We start from the raw sequence: 8,136 nt of genomic DNA on the forward strand, positions 1-8,136 counted from the left end.
TGACCTTCTGGATTCCGATCTAGCGCCTCTGCAAATCTCGTTTTCATCTTTTCGCAGCGTGTGCCCAATCCATCTCCACTTACGTTCCCGAATCTCGATTTCTAGCGGCCTTTGACGACACCGGCGATTTTCCTCATTCGAGATCCAGTTGCCAGGCCCCCAAGCGCGGATGATATTCCGCAGGCAGCGGTTTACAAATACTTGCAGTTTTCGCGTCGTTACCGCATATGGGCACCAAGTTTCGCACCCGTACAGCAATACGGATTTGACGTTTGAGTTGGAAAAGATTCGGATTTTCGTTCGTAGAGAGATCTGGCGTGACCGCCAGATGTTTCGGAGACTCGCAAATGCGAAACGGGCCTTTCTGATCCGGGTTTCGATGTCTTTCCTGGTACCACCATCAGGCGTAATCTGGCTACCAAGATACTGGAAGCACTCCACTTTCTCAACTTGTTTCCCAGCTACCATGAAACTGGTGGGATTTCCTGTGTTGATCTCCATCGACTTGGTCTTTCCGACATTTACTTTGAGACCTGCTGCCTTGGAACTTTCGGTGAGGTCGTCGAGTTTGCTCTGCATATCCGGTTGTGTTTGGGCGAGCAATACAATATCATCGCCAGGTCAAGGTCGTTCAGTTGCTCCATTGTTGAAGGATTCCACAGCAACCCTCGGTTCGGTGCACAGTCAATCGATCCAGTCAGAATCTCGTCCATTACGACTAGAAAAAGTAGCGGTGATAAGATACATCCTTGTCTCACTCCAGCAGTTACCGGGATTGGATCGGACAAGACACCGTCGTGCAAGACCTTGCACGAGAATGCCTCGTATTGTGCTTCGATGAGATGGACTAGTTTCTCTGGTACTCCTTTTCGTCTCAGAGCCGCCCGTTGTTTTCATGGTTAAGTCGGTCAAATGCTTTTTCGAAATCAACGAACACCAGCAGAAGAGAGTCCTGGAATTCGTTGATTTGTTTCAGTATGATTCGTAGCGTTGTGATGTGGTCCACACATGATCGTCCGGATCGGAATCCAGCTTGTTGCCGTTGGAGTGTAGCATCGATTTTTCTCCTGGATTCTGTTCAGGATCACTTTGCAGAATATTTTGAGGGTTGTACAGATCAACGTTATGCCTCACCAGTTACCGCACTCTGTCAGGTCTCCTTTCTTCGGGACCTTTACGAGAAATACCCTGCATCCAATCGGCCGGGAATGTTGCAGTATCCCAGATGTCAGCGAAAAGACGGTGCAACATTTGTGCTGACAGGGCAGGGTCGGCTTTCAGCATTTCAGCAGGGATGCAATCGATCCCAGGTGCTTTGTTGGATTTCATATTTTTGATTGCCGCTTCTATTTCAGCCAGCGAAGGCGCTTCCGAGTTGACGCCATTAATGCGACTTACTGTTGGCACTTCGAGCTGCGGATTCTGTTGGCCATCGCTATTCGTGACTCGGAAGAGTTGTTCGAAGTGCTCAGTCCTTCGTTTGAGCTGATCTGTTCGATCGGTCAATAACTGACCTGTTCGGTCTTTTAGCGGCATTCTGGCATAAGTTCTTGCACCAGTGAGGCGGCGAGAAATGTCATAAAGTAAGTAATCGGATATCTCCATTGGCGGCGGCTCTTTCTCCTTCTTCGGCTAGGGAGTTTGTCCAGGCTCTCTTGTCTCGTCTACAAGCTCGTTTAACTGCCTTTTCCAGCTCCGCATATCGTAAGCGGGCGGCTGCTTTGGCTGACCCGGTACATGCCTGCTCAATTCCGACTTTCGCCTTTCTCCGATCATCGACCATCCTCCAAGTTTCATCCGACATCCATTCACTTCTTCTTCCACAAACTTTACCGAGAGTACCATGGCTCGTCGTGATAAAGGCATTCTTGATTCCACACCACTGTTCTTCGACTGTTCCGTCTGTCGGCAGCTCCGAGGCTCGGGATTCTAGCTGTTCAACGTATGCCCTTTTCACCTCTGGATTCTCCAACCGGCGGACGTCGTATCGACACCCGACTTTCTCCTCGCGCCGTTGGACACGCGCAACTCTCAGTCGTATCTCGCCAAGGACGAGGTGATGGTCAGATGCAATGTCTGCGCTTCGTTTGTTGCGGACATCAAGAAGGCTCCTTCTCCATTTTCGGCTGATGCAGATGTGGTCAATTTGATTTTCTGTTCGGCCATCTCGGGATACCCAAGTGACCTTATGTGCTGGTTGATGGGGGAAGAGCGATCCGCCGATCACCATGTTGTTGTTGCCACAAAATTCTACAAACAGCTCTCCGTTTTCGCTCATCTGTCCTAGGCCATGGCGCCCCATGATGCGCTCAAGGTCCTGATTGTCGGAGCAATCTTTGCGTTGAAGTCGCCCAAATGGATTTGAATGTCACCCTTCGGAATTCTCTCTACCACGCTGTTCAGTTGACTGTAAAACTGCTCTTTCTCCTGCAAGTCGGCAACGTCAGTTGGCGCATAACACTGGACCATTGTAAGGCTTCTAACCCGTGTTCTGAATCTGGCTACGATTATTCTTTCGTTTATCGGTTCCCATCTAATGAGGGCCGCGTAGGCCTGCGGGCTTAACAGGAAACCAACTCCTCGTTCCCGAGTAGCATGTTCTCCTCGTATGCCAGAGTAAAGCAGGACTTGCCCGGATTGTGTCTTGTGTTCTCCAGTATTAGGCCAACGGACCTCGCTCAGTCCCAGAATTTCAAGCTTGAGGCGGCTAGCCTCTCTAGCAAGTTGTTCCAGTTTGCCTTGTTGGGCAAGGGTTAAAACATTCCAAGTTCCAATTCGTGTCCGTGTTTTCATGCTAAAAGTCGTCGCCAAAGTTCCAGGTCGGTCATTTCTTTCGGATTCCGTAACAATTTCAAATCGGGAGCAGAAGGTTGTTAGCCTAAAGTCCCTATCCCGCGATGGGGCTGCCATCTTAGACTTAGCTGGCGGGAGCCGCATTTCATAAATTCAGCCGCTTGCTGCAAGACAGACGCTGTTTGAGCCGCCCCTGACCTGGAGAACAGACGCTCGGTTGTTGTTGCACGCCGCTCCTGACCTGGGGAACAGACGCGTGCGGCCACCTTCTCAGTCTGCATGCGACCAAAGCATCCACCGGGGTTGGGTACCCGATCTCCGCTTAGGTTACTCGCACCCCAGCCGGCACCGCGGGGAGGTAGAGATAGGAGTTGTGAATAAGAGGTGATATGACCACTATGGGGTCTCGTGTTGCACATTATCCACCGTTTACCAGCCGTTTACCAGCCGTCTACCAGCCTTCATTCGATTCCTCAGAAAAAATTACACACGATAGGTCTGTTTTCGTTCAAAATTCTCAGGTTCGAAATAGTGTTTTTCTGTAATGTTTACAAAATATATTAGAATTAGGGGTAAAAAGGCACTATATCTCCGTTCGCAAGCTTGTGCGGCGTTTTTCAGCGTCGATTTTCCGGAAATTTTCACAAAAAGAGTGACAATTCTGATTCGATATATGTAGGAAATGTAGAAAAGAAGCAATTGAGCAATTTGTCGAGTTTGAAATCCGGCGCATGGCTTCATGGCGGCACCGGTACAGAACACAGTAAATAATCAAGAGAAGGTGATATGAACCAAAGCCAAGGGTTCAGTTGAAATAGAGAGAGATTTTTTTGCTCATTTCGCGATTTTTTGGAAACTGCATTTAGAGGCCTCTGGAAGCTGAATAGAAGATCATTAAGACTTGTTTTGGAACTTGAAAGTATCAATAAGAACTTAAATTTTGAGCTGCAAAGAACGTACTTCATATCAATGATGGGGCTGAGTAAGCGTTTTTGCATCTGTTTTATGGGACTTTTGGTTGCTTGGACGGAGATTGCGGGTTCAAGTCCTGCCGGTGAGTCGTTGTATTTTTTTTCGATAAATTCATGATATTTACGGCTTATGGTCTTTTTTTTTTTTGATACATCATGATTCTGTAATACTTTCCATCACCTTCGAAAAATTGATGATTTCAGGTACAAAGATGTACCAAGACGAATTCATAACATTAGTTTTGACACGAAAATGTGTATTTTGGTCATTCGAACAACTTTGTAGAATATATCGAAAATTTGAAAATTATCAAAAAACTTATGTTTCAAAAACGATTTTTACTAAATAATTTTCATATTTTAGAAACTCAACATTTCAGACAAACGTAAATCAAATTGTGTTTTGAATATTTTTTTCGAATACAGCTAAAATATCAGTCATCAGACTAACGATTTGATGACAGATTTTTTATCTCTTTAAAGGGGTATGAATACATCGAGCATATTGTTTGGTCGTGCGAGGTCCATCTTGTCGCCAGAACGAATTTCATAGACTCCCTTAGGGCCTGAGGAAAACCACCCTATGTTCCAGTGAGAGATGTGCTGGCTGTGATAGATTTGGACTACATGTTCGAAATATATCTTTTCCTAAAAGCTATAGATCTTCGTCTATAATTCTTTTTATTTTCAAATTTCCCTATCTATCTTCTATCTTTTCTTAAAAAAGTGAACTAGATATAAACACACAATTGTAATCAAACAAAATGAGTTTGGCTCCTTAAAGCCTAAAGGTATGAGCCGTTTCAAATAAAGAATTTACAGAAAAAAGGGGTATGAATACAAAAAAAAACGTAACCCCCCCCCAGCACCCGCGGTTAATCAATTTTAATCAGTGATGCAAATGTTATCCAAAAGACAGTCGGGATCGTGACAGTCGCATAACATTTACCAATGACATTCGAAAATGTCTCAATGATATTGACGGTCATCCAAAAAAATGTTAAACGACTGGAGAAAATGTTATTCAGTTTTGCAATGATAGTCGCTCAGAAAAATGTCATCGAATTATTCATCTCGATAACATTTTTGACATGTGATAGTCGAAGATTCTGTTGGTCCTCTGACTGTGGAATAGACTGAGTCGATTTGAGGTCATTTTTGAATTTCTCAAACCCTGGGGTCTCAAAAGCTTCGCCTTGGTCCAAAACTCATCCATGATTTTTTGTAGAATTTTTAAGTAACGTTTAAATGAGTAAATTTGAACTTTTAGGTTTGTATGGGAAAATTGAATATTTTGTACAGGAAAATCAACATCATTTTTATTCTATTGCGGAACCGAGCACATAAACTATTAGCAAGCTCGGATCTACAGAAGAAATAAAAATGATGTTGATTTTTTCAGTACAAAATATTCAATTTTCCCATACAAACCTAAAAGTTCAAATTCACTCATGTAAAAGTTACTAAAAAAATTTGCAAAAAATCACGAATGATTTTTGAACCAAAACGAAGCTTTTAAGACCCCAGGGTTTGAGAAGTTCAGAAATGACCCCAAATCGACTCAGTCTATGTTTGAATGCATTTTCAATTTGTGTTTTAACCCTTGTTTTAGCTTTAACTTGCTTTAATTCTTCTTCATCACTTCAATAACTAAGGTCAACTTCTAGATTATTTGAGACCAAAATCTCCTCCAGAAGCAACCGAATCCAATCGAAGCCAATCGAACCCAATAGTAGAAGCTGCTACATCAAAAACATAAACAAACACCAAAATGCATCGAGCTTTATCCGACATCCAGCACGAATTGGGATGCTTCGGATTGCGATTGCAACTTGGATTTATATCCTTTGCTCCAGCTTTTTTTATAAAATCTTTTATTATTGACTGATTATCTTAAATTAAGTTTACAGAAATTGCCACTATTCGTATTAAGTTACACATGAAAAATATGAATCTAGTAGTTGATGTGAAAAATTTGGTGGCTGTGTAGAAAGAATAAATTTGATGTATTGGATATAATATTTCATGGCAATCATTCGTTGATTTCTTCTTAGCGTTTGTAGTTCAGGAATCACCAGCCGATCGAAAGATAGAGTTGAGACACCAGCTTTTGTTCGGAGAAAATCCAAAGCATGTTGCCAAAGACTCCTTACACCTGGACAGGTAGCAAATTTATGCACCAACGTTTCAATTGACCCACTGTTGCATTGATCGCAGATGATTGAATCAGCTCGTCCGATGGAGTGCATAATTTCTCTGTGTGGAACTTTACGATGCACTAACAGAAAATACAAACTTCTCTCTTCACTGCTTAAGGATTTGTGCTTAATATTTTTCCATACATTGGACCACCTGACGGAAGCATCGTTCGTGAATACTGGATCTGGAATAACTTGGATTTTGGCAGCATACAGTGCTCGGGATGTAGGGTTCTGTATTATGTTTTGGGGGAACTCCATCATTGCGTCCTTCACAACTTTCAAACAAGGATAGTAGGACGGTATAAACTGATTATTTGCTGCCAACAGTTGTGATGCAAAAGGCATGCAAGGAAGCGTCTGGAGATTCCGATTTACTAGTAAAGCAGAACATTTCTCAGAGGGTAAGTGTAGGTTGAGGCCACCTCTTGAAAGTGGTAGAGCAAGATTCACAATTCTGACCCTTGGGTGTTCGTTTCCCCACAAAAACCATCGAATCGTAGTGGTTATTTTTGCAACGTTCACATTTGTGATGCTTAGCACAGAGCTTAAAAACCAGATTTTGGAGGTAACAAAAGTATTCACTATGATCACTTTTTGTAGAAGGGTCAAAATTCGTCCTCTATAAGCGTTCAGAAGACGCACCATAGCGGCGATAACTGCTTTCCAATTTTCGCGGATCATTGCCCTTTGGTTGTTGTAGAAGATTACTCCAAGCACTTTCATTGATTCAATAATTTGTAGCCAGGTAGGTGAATCGAGAGTTCGATTCGAAGAAATTCCTATCTCGATAGCCGTGGTTTTATCTAGGTTGAGCCGTGAACCCGAAATAGCTCCAAATTCATCAAATATTTCTTTCACGCGATGTATCTTTTGGGTGTCAACAGTTACGATTGTCACATCATCCGCATATGCACACACTAGGTCCAATTCACCTCCGCACGTCTGTTGGAGCTGCTCGATCAGAGGATGCATGTATAGAATGAAAAGATGCATTGAGATCGGATCGCCCTGTCGAACAGATCTCTCAATTTGGAATTCTCTACTTAATTTGCCGTTTATCAAGATTTTTGAGTGTGCTGAATCTCCGATTTTAGAGAGAAGTGCTATAAAATCAGTATTGATACCCATGCTTCTCATGACATCAAATAGGAATGGTCGTTCCATTCGATCGAATGCACTCTCAAGGTCGAAAGATATCATGTGTCCTCTTGCTCTTTTATGTCTTATTTCTATTATTTTATCTTTCATGGAGAGGAGAGCTTCAAAAATGTTTCTACCCTGGTTTGAGCACTTTTGAGCCGACGAAAGAAGTGGATGTGAAGAGAGAAGTTTTTCCAGCCTTGCTTTTAAGATTCTCGATAACAGTTTGTAGTCACAATTCAACAGTGTAATAGGTCGAAACTGTTTGATTGAATCGTGACCATTTCTTTTAGGACACAAAACGATGACTCCATCCACGAACTTTTGGTGTATATTTCCACGAAGTGCTTCGTTGAGGATCGCGTTCAATTCTCGGTGGATAATGTTGAAGATTTTTTTGTAGAGTTCCAGTGGTAGACCATCAATCCCGGCTGATTTTCCTGTTGCGCTGCTCATAATTGCTTCAAAGATCTCAGACGTTGTTATATCCGACATAAGACTTCTGTTGACTCCGTTTTCTGAGGGTATACGGTTTCCGCTGACGTAGGTATGAGCCCTCGTTGGAAAAGATGTGTACAGTTGTTTGAAGTGTTCAAAGATGTTCTCCTCTATCTCGGTTGAATCATTTAGCACCTGTCCATCTGTTTTACGTAATTTGGTGATATAACTACGCTTACGTTGACGAATCTTATCACCCACTTGAAGTGTAGATAGTCTTTCACCAGCAACGAAACGATCGTTTATTTTGGCGAAGTTCTGGGAAAATTCTCTCTGCGACAGCAGTAGCTGACTCTTTATGGCATTGATTCTCACTAAAGCTGTTGGATCGGTGGCATATTCTTCGTAAGCTTGATGCAGGTGTCTGTGAAGCATTTCAAAGTTAGCGTGAAAGGTACGGAATGACTCTCCGGATTTCCATTTCAAGAAACTTTGAAGTTTTGGCTTAGCAAAGTTGATCCACCAATCCATCCATCTAACGTAATTTCGCCTTTGCCTGGTCCAATGTATCCATTTGATTTGAAGCTCATCGA

This window comes from Uranotaenia lowii, chromosome 1, assembly GCF_029784155.1.
Source record: "Uranotaenia lowii strain MFRU-FL chromosome 1, ASM2978415v1, whole genome shotgun sequence".
NCBI classification, from domain to species: Eukaryota; Metazoa; Arthropoda; class Insecta; order Diptera; family Culicidae; genus Uranotaenia; species Uranotaenia lowii.